The 14,482-nt window shown below is 42.0% G+C and overlaps 1 long non-coding RNA gene across 7 annotated transcripts in view; it reads right to left on the reverse strand.

The window, feature by feature from the left end:
- The window catches only part of LOC129049532 (uncharacterized), a 46,770-nt gene that overhangs the window by 22,684 nt on the left and 9,604 nt on the right, over positions 1 to 14,482 (reverse strand). For 3 of the 7 annotated variants that reach the window (XR_008512681.2, XR_010136785.1, XR_010136782.1), the window contains one exon: positions 11,503 to 11,674. The exons of 1 other annotated variant lie outside the window; for it this stretch is intronic. This is a non-coding gene — a long non-coding RNA (uncharacterized LOC129049532). Of the gene's footprint in view, positions 1 to 11,502; positions 11,704 to 14,482 lie in introns of all 7 variants that reach the window. 3 more of the 7 variants (XR_008512683.2, XR_008512687.2, XR_010136781.1) reach the window with 1 other exon arrangement.

Genomic DNA, 14,482 nt, shown 5'->3' on the forward strand with positions numbered 1-14,482 from the left:
ACCAAGGGGCTGCTGCTAAACCATTCATAAGGGATGCACCCCCATAATTCAATCAACTCCCACCAGGCCTCACCTCCAACATTGGGAATCACATTTCAACACGAGATTTAGAAGGGACAAACATCCAACCATATCACTGCCTGAAAAATCCTCTGTGTTCCGCCTATTCATCCATCCCTCTCTCCCGTAACTCCTGGTAACCACTGATGTTTCTACTGACTCCACAGTTACTCCTTTTTCACAATGTCATCATATAGTTGGAATCATAACCTTTTCAGATTGGCTTCTTTCACATAGCAATATGCACTTGTTTCCTTCACCTTTTCATTCCTTTTTAGCACTGAATAATATTCCACAGTCTGGTTGTACCATAGTTTATCCATTCACTTACTGATAGACATCTTGGTTGCTTCCAAGTTCTGGCGATTGTATTAGTCTGTTCTCACGCTGCTGATAAAGACATACCCAAAACTGGGTGATACATAAAGGAAAGGAGTTTAATGGACTTACAATTCCACATGGCCAGGGAAGCCTCATAATCATCGCAGTAGGCAAAGAAGGAGCAAAGTCACATCTTAATGGCAGCAGGCAAGAGAGCTTGTGCGGGGGAACTGCACTTTATAAAACCATCAAATCCCGTGAGAATTATTCGCTACCACGAGAACAGTGTGGGGGAAATTGCCCTCATGATTCAATTATCTCCACCTGGCCCCACCCTTAACATGTGGGGATTATTACAATTCAAGGTGAGCTTTGAGTGGAGACACAGCCAAACCAAATCAGCAATTATGAATTAAGCTGCTATAGATATCTGTGGCTGGTGTCTGTGTGGACGGAAGTCTTCATCTCATAGGGTAAGCACCAAGGAGTGCGATTGCTGGATCGTGGCCCATCATTTGTGCACTTTGCCTATTGCCCTTCTTCCTGCCTGCAACTCGGGGGCAATGCCCAGAGGAGGAGAAGCCATCCTGCCACCCCAGGCAGAGGCACCCCATGCTAAGGAAGGAGGAGCTGGAAGCCAGAGAGGACCTGGTTGGTCCACGGTGTCTTCCTTGAGCAGCTACACCAGCCCTTAAACTGTCTGCACCAGACTTTTTGTTACACTCAAAAACCAGATCCCTTTTGGGTTATGCTACTGTGATTTGGTTTTTGTTTCATCCAAGCTTAGTCCTAAATGGTATGGAAACCATCTTGATGTTCCTAAAATCGCTTCAGATTGGCACTTTGTGGGCAACAGGCTTGGTTCTTAAAATATTGTCAGCCTAGGAATGACTGTGGGGGTACCCCCTTTTTTAAGTTCTCGATTTGAATTCATCTGAATCTTGAATATTTTGTCTTTCATTTAAAGTAGACATCCCCCCTTCCCCAAGTGAATCTCAAAGAAAAGAGAAAATGCGTTGCCAGTGTTTGAGAGCTAGACCCCTTCCTTCCTCATTAAATCCCCAGTTGGGAATGTAAAAGCACCATCTGCATTTCAGTACCTGCTGGGCAGAAGATGTGCATTCCGAGCAGAGAATCCATTTGCTTTTATGAGAGAGGTTTTTTTTTTTTTCTCCTTCCTGTGAAAGTCCTATTATAAAAACAATTAGTCTCCTTGAAGGATTTTGTTCTGCAAAAGAACTAATTCTCTGCACAGCTGCTCATCCTTAGAAACGGCCTAAGTACCAGAGGGAGGGGGCTCCTGCCACTTCCACAGAATCTGCTTCCAAAGCCAGCACCAGCTCTGCCAAAGCAGAAGCCCTTGGGTCCCCCTACACCTCCAGAGTGGTAAGAGCTGTCAGCCACAATGTGTTAATCTGCCCTCCCTGCCAGGCCATTTGGAGGACCCTCAGGAGCCTGGGGAGGCAGGAGACAGACAAGGCCTTTAACTCATCAGTGGCTGCTCTGTGGTCAAGAGGTCACAGTGGCTCAAATCCAAAGGTGAGAAAGGGCTCAAGGATCATGTTGGGAAACAATTCTTTGGGACCCCCAATACTTCATAGTGTGTTCAGCAGCAGCAGCTCTTGATTAAAAAGGGCCCTTTTCAACATCTTTAGTTTCATAGAGGTATGCAGTTTGATTGAGGAGGTTTGATTTAGGAAAGATAGACAGGAAACAGATTATTTTCCCAGTATACCATTATGCTTTGCCACATTCAACTTTTCTGCTGGGTACCAGGCTTCCTTAAGAACACTTCAGCCCCGTTTAATAGCTTTTCAATAATTTTCTGTTATTTAGATAGTAAATAACTGGCTGGGCACAGTGGCTCATTCCTGTAATCTCAACAATTTAGGAGGCCAAGGTGGGAGGACCACTTGAGCCCAAGAATTCACGACCAGCCTTGGCAACATAGCAAGACCCTGTGTCTCTACAAAAAGAATACTAAAAATAAAAAGATTTAATGTGGTGTGGTGGTATGTGCCTGTAGTCCCAGCTACTCAGGAGGCTGAGGCAGGAGGATCACTTGAGGTCAGGAGGTTGAGGCTGCAGGGAGCTGTGATTGTACAACTGCACTCCAGGCTGGGCAATGCAGTGAGACCCTATCTCAAAAAAAAAAAAAAAAAGAGAGAGAGAGATTAAGTCTTAGTCTTGTCCATTTCTAAATCTTCATCCTATTTGACTCACATGATTCCCCACCACCCATCTCAACTTAGGGATGGCAAGTGGAAAAAGCACCAATTGGTATATTTTGCTGATTCTTGTGGTTAAATCTTCCCCATATGGTGGGTTTCCAAAGGTGATGTCATTCAACACAGAGTTGGGAAGGAAGAGATGGGCACAATGAGCTCCTGCCAGCTAATAACACCAGAAGAGCACTGTGTGGAGGGCATGGAGGGACATGGCCTCCCATGCCCTTCCCTGGGCCTGCTCTTCTGGTGTTGGGGCAGAGAGTGTCAGAGGCATGTGAACCAGAGCAACTCCATCTTGAACAGGAGCTGGGTAAAATGAGGCTGAAACCTACTGGGCTGCATTCCCAGATGGTTAAGGCATTCTAAGTCACAGGATGAGACAGGAGGACAGCACAAAATACAGGTCATAAATACCTTGCTGATAAAACAGATTGCAGTAAAGAATCCAGCTAAAACCCACCAAGACCAAGATGGCCACAAGAGTGACCTCTGGTCATCCTCACTACTACACCCCCACCAGCACCACGACAGTTTACAAATGCCATGGCAACATCCGGAAGTTACCCTATATGGTCTAAAAAGGGGAGGCATGAATAATCCACCCCTTGTTTAACATATCACCAAGAAATAACCATAAAAATGGCCAATCAGCAGGCCTCAGGGCTGCTCTGGAGCCATTCTTTATTCTTTTACTTTCTTAAAAAACTTGCTTTCACTTGACTCTATGGACCCGCCCTGAATTATTTCTTGCGTGAGATCTAAGAACCCTCTCTTGGGGTCTGGATCAAGACCCCTTTCCTGTAACAGGAGGACAATAAGAAGGCCAAAGACATTTCTAGACTGAGCAATTACATGATAGTGGGACTGCTGATACCAGCAGTTCCAAGCCACCACTCTTTGATTCAGCCAGTGTCACCTTAGCTCATTAGCGATTGTGCAATTATTTGACATGTTATGGCATTCTGCCTTTATTTTAAAAAAAAGAAAAGAAAAGAAAACTACTGGAAAGTAATAATTAAAAGGTCTTCTATGGAAGATCATTTCCACAGAATGATCTTCCAAATGATCTTCACCAATATTGATGCTGGGGGCTTTTTCTTGGCCATCATTCAGCCATTTTTTTTTCTCTGCTCCCCTGTGATAACGTCCCTCTCCCTGAGCAATGTGCGTGCTTCTTACCCACTGGGTCGGGAGGCAAGCGACGGGGCAAGGAGTAATGCTTCAAAGACATTTTCATGGATCTGTGGCCATAGGAAGCACAGGCATCGTAAGTTTCATGTGCTTGGAAGATGTGACATGCCAAAACTGGCGAGTGAAGATTCACTTCAAATCAGATATCTTAAACACTTAATCAGATACACAGCAAGGCTGTGTATTTTGTCAATGTTTATTATTGATATAAACTCTTAAGGGAAGGGATGCATACTTCTTTAAGATAATGTAATGACTCGCTCTCTCTGCTCAGCCCTAGGCCAGCTTAATGAGGAAATACTAGGAACATTCCCATGTGGGTCAGAAACAAAATGTCATGACTGTCTACCTCCGCCCCCTTCAATTATTTAACATCATTCTTGGGTACTAGCCAATGCAATCAGTAGAAGGAAACTGAAGAATAAAAATTGAACAGAAGATACAATTATAATTCCTTGAATTATAAGATTGGTTCACATGAAAAAACTAAGAGAGCCAAGTGAAAAACTATTATAAACAAAAAGAATTCAGTAAGGGAGTTGGCTACAATTTTAATGTATAGAAATCAATAGCCTTTATGTATACAACCAACCAATAATTAGAAGGAAAAATAGAAGAAATGACCCTATTTACAATGGCAATAATAAAAAAAATCCCTAGGAATAAGCTTAACCGAACATTTACAAGATATGTTTAAATTACCACTTATATCACCAACAATTCAAAGAATTTATCCTATGGGCACGTGCACATATGAGAAATTACACCTACATTGAAGCCTTGTTTATAATAGGAAAATTCAAGACGGAAAAAGGACTTGGAGAAAATGAAAAGCCTACTATGTTCTTAGATAGGAAGTCTCTGCGTCATAAAGATATCATCAGTTCTCCTTAAGTTGGTCAACACATTTAAAATGGTTCCAAGTAAATTCCAATTGGAACTTTTTTTTTCTTTTTTTTTTTTTTTTTGAGACAGAGTCTCGCTCTGTTGCCCAGGCTGGAGTGCAGTGGCGCGATCTCGGTTCACTGCAAACTCCACCTGCTGGGTTCACGCCATTCTCCTGCCTCAGCCTGCCAAGTAGCTGGAACTATAAGCGCCCACGACCAGGCCTGGCTAATTTTTTGTATTTTTAGTAGAAACGGGGTTTCACCGTGTTAGCCAGGATGGTCTCGATCTCCTGACCTTGTGATCTGCCCGCCTTGGCCTCCCAAAGTGCTGGGATTACAGGCATGAGCCACCGTGCCTGGCCTCCAATTGGAACTTCTTAAGTGAACAAGTTGATTCTAAAATTTCTGTGGAAAAACAAATAAGAATAGCCAGGAAAATAATGAAGTGGAACTGTCCCTACCAGGTATTTAAACATAAAGCTACTAAACAGTATGATTCTAATACATAAACAACAGACCAAAGACACTGAACTGAAATAAAATCAGATACATCGAGGAAATTATTATATAACAATAAAGATAGAATTTTAAATCAATGTGGAAAAGATAATGTTGGATTAACTGGGTGGTCATCTGAAAAAAAATAGAGCCAAACATCATATCTTACACCAAAATAAACTACAAGTGTTAAAAATATTTAAATGTAAAATTTAAAATGAAACCATAAAAGCAGAAGAAATCACAGGAGAATTCTTTTTAACCCAGAGCAAGGAAGGCCTAAGTATGAAACAAAAAACCTAAAACCAAGAATAAAAAGCAGATAAATTCTGTGATATAAAATTTAAGATTTTAGTATTTTCAAGACAAGAATCATCACAAGTAAAGTCAAATCCACATGACAAGTTTGGGAGAGGGGCAATAGGGGAGCACATGTAATTCTTGATCTGCAGTTAAATGCTCTACCCCAAAATATACCCCCACGCCCAAGAACATGTAATTCATATCTCAAACAAACGACTCATTTTTCTAATATACAAAGAACTCCTACAAATCAATAACAAAAAATGATAGAGTAAAAGAAAAATAGGCAGCCCACAGATAAACAAAACAATGAAACATGAAAAGGTGCCCAATTGCAGATGAAATGAATGTTGCTAATCAGCTGACCGTAAAATTGGCAAGAGCCCAACGCAATCAGAAGTGTCCTTAAAAGTGGCAGAAGGAGGAAGAAGAGAGTGAGAGATGCAGCAATGAAAGCAGAGTCAGAGAGATGCATTTATAATGAAAACAATGCACGTGAAAAACCACACTTAGATGCCATTTTTTATCTTTCAGACTGGAAAAGATCAGAAGGGTTTTTTTTTGTTTTGTTTTGTTTTGAGATGGAGTTTCACTCATGTTACATGGCTCATACCTGTAATCCTAACACTTTGGGAGGCCAAGGCGGGTGGATCACCTGAGGTCAGGAGTTCAAGACCAGCCTGGCCAACATAGTGAAACCCCATCTCTACTAAAAATACAAAAAATTAGCCAGGCGTGGTGGCAGGTGCCTGTAATCCCAGCTACTGGGGAGGATGAGGCAGGAGAAACGCTTGAACCTAAGAGGCAGAGGTTAAAGTGAGATCAAAAGTTCTAAAACAGACTTTGTTGGTAAGGATGTAAGGAAGGAAGCACTGTCACACTACAGGTCAAAATGTACTAGTACAACCTCTGTGGATGCCAGCTTAGCAATATCTAGTAAAAGTCACAAGTACCCTTTATGTATCAATTCCAATTCAAGGAATTTATTCTATAAGCATACTTGTACATAGGAGAAATGATGCATGCATTTAAGCATTATTTATACTAAGAAAAATCACATACAGACAAAATGTCCATTAATAGGGTACTAGCTATATGCAGCTGTAAAAAATAATAAGAAAGATTTTTATGAAGAGAAACAATTTCTCGCATTTTTAAGGGAAAAAAGACCATAACACACATGCATATATAGTAAAAAATTTAAATGTAAATATGAATATGATCATGTATATCCATAGTTGTTTTCATGAAGAGAACTGAAACACAAGAAACCAGTACTCTTGGTTGCCTTGGGGTAATAGAACTAGGTGTTGGGGACAGAGCTTTGACACAGAGTCTTTTCAATGTACGTTATTTTGTGCCTTTCAAGTTTTGCAACCTTATGAATACCTTTTTTAAAAATAAATTAAAAATTGTACCTAAAAGAGAATAACTATTTGGGATTTTGCTATTTTGAGCCCTCTAAAATCAGAGCACCTCCTCTGCCCATGGATCTCCTAAATCTGTTCTTTCATTTTCTCACAGTCAACCTTTTAGCAAGTTTTCAGGAACATTTTGTATGAAGAGGGAACAGCCTGCCCATCAGTGTTGCAGACCTTAGTCTCATTTCAAAATACAGACATCTCCCACTTACATGGAGCAGTTTCCCGTGGATCTTCACTAGAGGTGGATTTACTGAGAAAGATCTCTCACATGCACAGACTTTTTCTTGTGGTCAGATACTTTGGTAAATTTGCAAAAGTAAGATATTTTAACCATGAGTTGTTAACACTCATATATCTTTTAATTCCCCTTCATTCACTTCCCCTAATTGGAATGCAGTGAGTCTGCAAGCTTTTAGTGATCCCACTAAGGGGGAGTTAAGCTGAGGCTTCTCTTAATTTGGGTCTAGGAGACACACTTCTGCATCCTTCTGTAGTCTTTTCCATGCATAGTTAAATAGTGGTTGGGGTCACAGTGCTAAGAATCGCTTCCAGGAGAGCCCGTCAGGCCATGCACTCAGCTTCCCCTGTGAAGATGCAGTGCAGGGGAGTCACACTGGCCTCAGGGAGTGTCCTCTGGCACCACTACCGGGCATTGCAAACACTTGGGTGGTGGAAGAGAAACAAGGTTCGAAACGTCTAAGACCAGAAGCTTGTCTGGGGAAAATCCTTCCAATCCTAACACATGTAAAACTGTGAGCAGACTCGGTTCTGTTAAAGAAAAATAAAAGCCCACAGTTGAGATATACCCCAAGTCCAGTGGCCCATAACCATGCAACCAAAACATAAGTCATTCCGATTTCCTTGAAACGCTAATTCTAATCGTAAACACATGTAAATTTTACATCCTTATCAATATGTTTCAGTGAAATGAAACTAACCAGCTATAGACAAATCAGTTTAAACAGCTCTGTTTGCCCTAAATAAAGGTAATGTATAACAGCAAATCACAAAAAAGGTCAAAATACATCCTCCCTATGCTTTACAAACTGTATTGTAACTGTTGTAAGGCAAGCTTCTTTTTTTTTTTTTTTTGAGACAGAGTCTTGCTCTGTTGCTCAGGTTGGAGTATAGTGGTGCAATCTCGGCTCACTGCAACCTCCGCCTCTTGGGTTCAAGAGATTCTCCTGCCTCAGCCTCCCGAGTAGCTGAGATTACAGGCATGTGCCACCATGCCTGACTAATTTTTGTATATTTAGTAGAGACAGGGTTTCACCATGTTGGCCAGGCTGGTCTCGAACTCCTGACCTCAGGTGATCTGCCCGCCTTGGCCTCCCAAAGCGCCGGAATTACAGGCATGAGCCACCATGCTCAGCCAAGGCAAACTTCTTACTACTTGGTTTGAAGTCTCCCGGATCAAGAGCTATACTTTTTGTATGACAATAAACTTTAAAATTTTTTCTAACTTGATCTAATTTTATTTTAGAGAGCTCTCCACAGATGCCGAGTCAAACTAGAAGTTTTCTCATTAGGAATATACTCAGTAATAAAATACATACAAATATAAACATACCATGCATTTTTTTCCTGTGGGAATTACATGGAAGATAATTCATTAGAATTCCTTTGTCTGTAACACATAAACCTATAGCTAATAATACGAATAGTTTGTACTTCAGTAGATGAAGTCACATATTTTATACATCCTGACTGTCAATTAAAATTTCTTTTGGTCAACCATGCTAGAGGAAAGTCTGAATTATCTTTCTAATCTCTCTACAGAAAAGGATATTACAAAATTATCATTATAAAAAAATGGATAATGCTGGGTCTGGTGGCTCGCACCTGTAATCCCAGCACTTTAGGAGGTTGAGGAGGGTGGATCACGGGAGGTCAGGAGTTTGAGACCAATTGTGAAAACCCATCTCTACCAAAAATACAAAAAAAATTAGCCAGGCGTGGTGGTGCACACCTGTAGTCCCAGCTACTCAGGGAGGCTGAGGCAGGAGAATCGCTTGAACCCAGGAGGTGGAGGTTGCAGTGAGTCGAGATCGTGCCATTGCACTCCAGCCTGGGGGACAGAGCAAGACTCCATCTCAAAAAAAAAAAAAAAAAGAAAAAAAAAGAAAAGAAAGAAAATAAAATTTAAATTTAAAATGGATAACAAGTATGCAGCCAAAAAATTGAAGCTAAAAGTATTAGGGAAGTTTGTCAGGTACTTAGCTTATTAAAATATCAGGTTTTTCTGGATTTTGTGTATTATGCTACTTGTCAGATATTTCCAATCTGTAATTTGTTGTGATTTCTTTTCTTATTCTAAGTATTTATTTTCCTATCTAATTTGTTTTAATATTTTCTATTCTTTTTGCTATAAAGTACACCCCAAATTATTTAAACTTCAGGCCCCACAAAACTTGGACCCATACCAGGTATTCACTATCAATTTAAAATTTGAACTTGTCAATCTCCCACATAAAGATTAGAACTAACAGAGCAGGGTGATTTTTATATTATACAGGGTTTTTTATACTAAAGACACTGACATCCAGATCAGCCCAGTAACCTGAGCCAATGAAAACTCTGGAAACAAAGCCCTTTCTCTAAATCCCCCATTAACTCCCCTTTAAACCATTGTCTCTTTAGGGCATGGAACACAAAAGTAGGTTTTTCCCAAAAATCTTCCTAAGCCTCAGTCTGCTAATCCTCAAGTGCTGTCATTCTCCCAACATGCTCAAGGCCTCAGTGAACTTCTCATTTTACATCTTAAAAGTGGAGAATTCATTATAAGACTTCATTCACTCAGTGATGGAACCTCTGCTGAGTGACACACTTTGCAATCTCATTTGGAGGGCTTGAAATTAACCCAGCATGTGCCACACAGCTCCTGAATTCTCAAGGCTGCACAACTGCCGTGCTGCTTTGGTTTTCATTACATGGGAGGCTTTTCCACCTGCTGGCTATGTTGCAAAACCCAATCTGTCCTAGCGGGGCTTTTTTTGTTCACTTATTGAAAGTTTAGTTTTTAGCTATAAGCTGAAATCTGTATGAAAACCTCAACAGACAATAATGGTAGAGGTTGGCCAGGTGCAGTGGCTCATGCCTGTAATCCCAGCACTTTGGGAGGCTGAGGTGGGTGGATCACCTGAGGTCAGGAGTTTGAGACCAGCCCGATCAATATGGTGAAACCCCATCTCTACTAAAAATACAAAAATTAGCCAGGCATGGTGGCATGTGCCTGTAATCCCAGCTACTCGGGAGGCTGAGACAGGAGAATTTCTTGAACCAGGGAGGCGGAGGTTGCAGTGAGCTGAGATTGCACCACTGCACTCCAGCCTGGGCGACAGAGTGGTACTCTGTCTCAGAAAAATAACAAATAATAGTAGAGGTTAGTGTTGTTCTTCTGTGCATTTGGAGAAAAAAAGTTTCCCTTATATTCCTGGCAACTACATGAATGCATGGTTCAACTCTCCCTTGCAGAGGGAACTTGTTGCAGGCATTATAGCTGGCTGTCAGCTGCTGCCCCTTCAGGATGGAAAGCAGCTCACACAAGGCCATGCTCTCCCTGGGCTGCTCCCAGACAATGACTGGGCACAGTGGGATTTTAGAGCCAGAACATTCCTGCCCAATGCAGGATCCTCTAACAAGCAGTCTTTGCTCTGGGGCTCCCCATTGTTACCCAAGACTTTCTCACAGCTGCAAACTCTCAAGCTCTTCCTACCCAATCTTTTCTCCTTCCCTTTCTCCTCTCCCAGGTGTTAGGCCAGTATTACAGTCTGATGGCTCTCTGCACCTCCTCCTGCCCCTTCTTTCCTTTGTTCATCCCAGATACTTCCCCCAGTGAATCTCTTGCACATCTAACTTCATCTTAGCATATGCGTCTCCAAGGACTCAAACTGATACACCACCTTAGAACTGTTGAATTATGTGAGTAAAAGGGAAAACAATTAGTGCTATCATTTTTTGCAAAGAAACACAGAAAATAATATTTATGGAGCATCTACTCTGTCAGGTATTGCTGGGCGTTTGAAAATACATTGTCTCATTCAATTCATAAATGAGAGCTTTTTTTTTCTTTTTTTTTTTGAGATAGGCTCTTGCTCTGTCACCCAGGCTGGAGTGCAAGTGGAGCAATCTTGGCTCACTGCAACCTCCGCCTCCTGGGTTCAAGCAATTCTCGTGCCTCAGGCTACCCAAGTAGCTGGGACTACAGGAATGCACCACCATGCCTGCCTAATTTTTGTAATTTTAGTAGAGAGAGGGTTTCACCATGTTGGCCAAGCTGGTCTGGAACTCCTGACCTCAAGTGATCCACCCACCTCAGCCTCCCAAAGTGCTGGGATTCCAGGCATGAGCCACTGTGCCTGGCCAATGGGAGTATTCTTATCCCTAGGATTTTAAAAATGCAGGTGAAATTCTGGTTGACAAAGTGACTGTGGATGCCCTGGGTATTTACAGAGCTGCCAGCCTGACTTAGCTTTCTAGAGAAATTCTAGATTTGAAGTCAAGAGGCAGTTTACATATAGTTTTCCTGAGCTTAGGGGAAGGGCTAATAAATACGTTATTTTGTAGGTTGCATGGAAGGAAAATTATTACCTTTAGTGATCTTATATCCTTCCTTCATCCTAGCCCCTCTCAGATGAGAAATCTGCCAGGCATTGTTTCCTCATTGACTGTCCACCACTCTGGTTCTGAGAATTCTCTGCCAAAGTCCACACTGAGCCTGAATCTGCGTGGTGGAGTCTGTCTTTCCACTGTAGCGTCAAATCTGACAGCAAAAGTTGGATCAAATTGTGGCTGTAGAATATCATGGAATGTTTAAAGCAATGTTTGCAACAACATTTATTTGGAACTCCCTAGCCTTTTTAATTATAAAAAGAATATAAAATCAAAAGAGTAAAAACATGGCTTAAAATATTGGGTAGATATATTAATAATGATAGCACCAACTGCTAGAACATCTGCTGACATCTCACTGCTTTCACCTGGCAGAAGCTTGTTTCTTGATTTTCTGAAGCCCCATGGTGGTGGTGGTGGGGCAGATGGTGAGGTCCTGGGCCACATGCAGTCACTCAGAAACCCGGATCCACAGGGGCTCTGCCATCTTCAACTCATGACATTTGCAAGATTGCCTTGGGTGTCAACGTCCATGTTGTATAGAAGGAGAAGGGAGAGAAGAGCCTGCTTCTGCTTTGCTGCTCACATTACAGCCATTGACAGGAACCAGCCACACAGCCACACTTAGATGCAAGGGTGGCTGGGCAAGAATGTGTCATGATGTGTGGGGGACAATGGCCGTCTCTGCCAAGCTGGCAATGCCACCTAGGGTGGCCACAATCTCAATTTGCTCAGAATTCTCCAGTTTGAGCACTGAAAGCCCCATGTCCTGGGAAATCCCCTCAGTCCCAGGCAAACTGGGACAGTTGTTATCCCATTAGTCAAAAATGAATTAACAATGTCAAATAATAATTTTTAGGCAAAATTGGTTTTACATGAAATCAAGCATTTTGCAGATGATACAAAAACCTGAGTAAGTGATTAGAAAATTTTAAGAATTTATGAAAACAATGACCAGCAAGTAAAAGAGATACAATTGGCTGAAAGTAAATTGGAAATAAAATATTATAAAAACAATAACCTCCAAAGCTATTAAAAATCTTCAATATGTGAGTACACGTGGACACAAGGATTGGAACAACAGACACTGGGACTTCTTTGAGGGTGGAGCTGGGAGGAGGGTGAGGATGGGAAAACTCTTCATCGGGTGCTATGCTCACTACCTGGGTGACAAAATCATTTGTACACCAAACCCCAATGATTCGCAATTTGCCCATGTAACAAGCCTGCACATGTACCCCTTGAACCTAAAATAAAAGTTGGAAGAGGCCGGGCATGGTGGCTCACACCTGTAATCCCAGCACTTTGGGAGGCCAAGGTGGGTGGATCACGAGGTCAGGAGATTGAGACCATCCTGGTTAACACAATGAAACCCCGTCTTTACTAAAAATACAAAAAATTAGCCAGGTGTGGTAGCAGGCACCTGTAGTCCCAGCTACTTGGGAGGCTGAGGCAGGAGAATGGCGTGAACCCAGGAGGCAGAGCTTGCAGTGAGCCAAGATCGCGCCACTGCACTCCAGCCTGGGCAACAGAGCGAGACTCTGTCTCAGAAAAAAAAAAAAAAAAAAAAAAAAAAAAAAAAAGTTGGAAGAAAAAAATCTTCAATATGTGAGAAAATGAGCAAAAATGCTTAATAACACACAAAAAATATTGCTGAACTGCCCATCTAGTAAAATAAAATCATCAATATCTGAAAAAAAAAACCCAGTACTATTCACTTTCACCAAGTCAATGTGTTATTTTAAATGACGTGTTTCAGCCAGTGTTTCCACCCATTTGTTTGATGCCACCTCACCCGGGCCCTGCTCTGTGTTAACTGTAGAGTGGGTCCTGATTCTCTGAGAAGCCCTCTCAAACCAACCTACCCACAGGTAATCACTACCTTACCTCCTCCCCAGCTCCTTTTTGTTTTAACATCTTTAGTCAGCTTTGCCTCTTGAGGTCTCGTTCTCCTCACCTGCATGATCATTTCTCTCAAGCACAAAGGCAAAGAGTTTCCTTGGAGTGTACTCTCCTCCCCCACCCTCCAAAATATCTCAGTCCAAAAGGCAACACAAAGCAAAGAAAGTCTGAGATCTAGTTCCCACATTCTCCCCAGAAGGAAGAGATGCTTCATTGAATACCCTGCTTCCCTCAACCCCCTAAACACATACACACACACACACACACACACACACACACACACAGAGACATCAGAATTCATCTCTCCCTCCCATATGCTTATACTTCCTTTGGGCTTCCTCTGAGTGCCTTTCATGGGCTGCTGGGAGCATGTGACTTCCCCTTTGCTACTCCTGAACTCCTTAAGGAATTCCACGTTGCACCTTACCCCTCTCAGGAGCTCAAAATGCATTCCATTGTGTTGAAGTTTGACTTGAAAATGTTAGATGAGGACAGGATCCACAAACTTTAGTCTCATGATAAAATAAAATTCTCTAGGGAGACTGGAACAGCTATAGCATTTGCATTTAAACAATTTGGCAATTTCTGTGAGAAATTTGAGCTCTAGAAGGCCACATGGACAAATCCATAAATTCTGGCTCTCAGCTTCAGCTGTTGGGAACCATAAAATTTTCATTCTTGTTTGTGGCCTTTCAGTTTTCAGAGCACTGACTCCAGCTAAATTTCCCGGGCACTGGGGTTTATTTGCTTAGGTCATTGCTGATTTAAAGAAAGTGAGTGAGGCTGAACCAGCTTTTGCTTTTCACAGCTGTGAATCACAGCTGTGAATCCCCAGGGTGCTGAAATAACAGTACGGTGCGCTAATCCAATCTGTGCTTTTCCTAGGGGCTGTCATTACTGCAAAATGAGGTGAGCTGGGTGCATGAAAAGCTCCAAGGTGGCTACAACACTGTACAGTTAGAAGTGATGCAAAACCATGTCCAGGGCTTAATGAAGGGTGTGATCAGAGGAGAAAGTAGCCAGGGACCCAGGGGCTATTCTACTATAGCCACTATAT

The sequence above is a fragment of the Pongo abelii genome, chromosome 14 (assembly GCF_028885655.2).
Source record: "Pongo abelii isolate AG06213 chromosome 14, NHGRI_mPonAbe1-v2.0_pri, whole genome shotgun sequence".
Lineage (NCBI taxonomy): Eukaryota > Metazoa > Chordata > Mammalia > Primates > Hominidae > Pongo > Pongo abelii.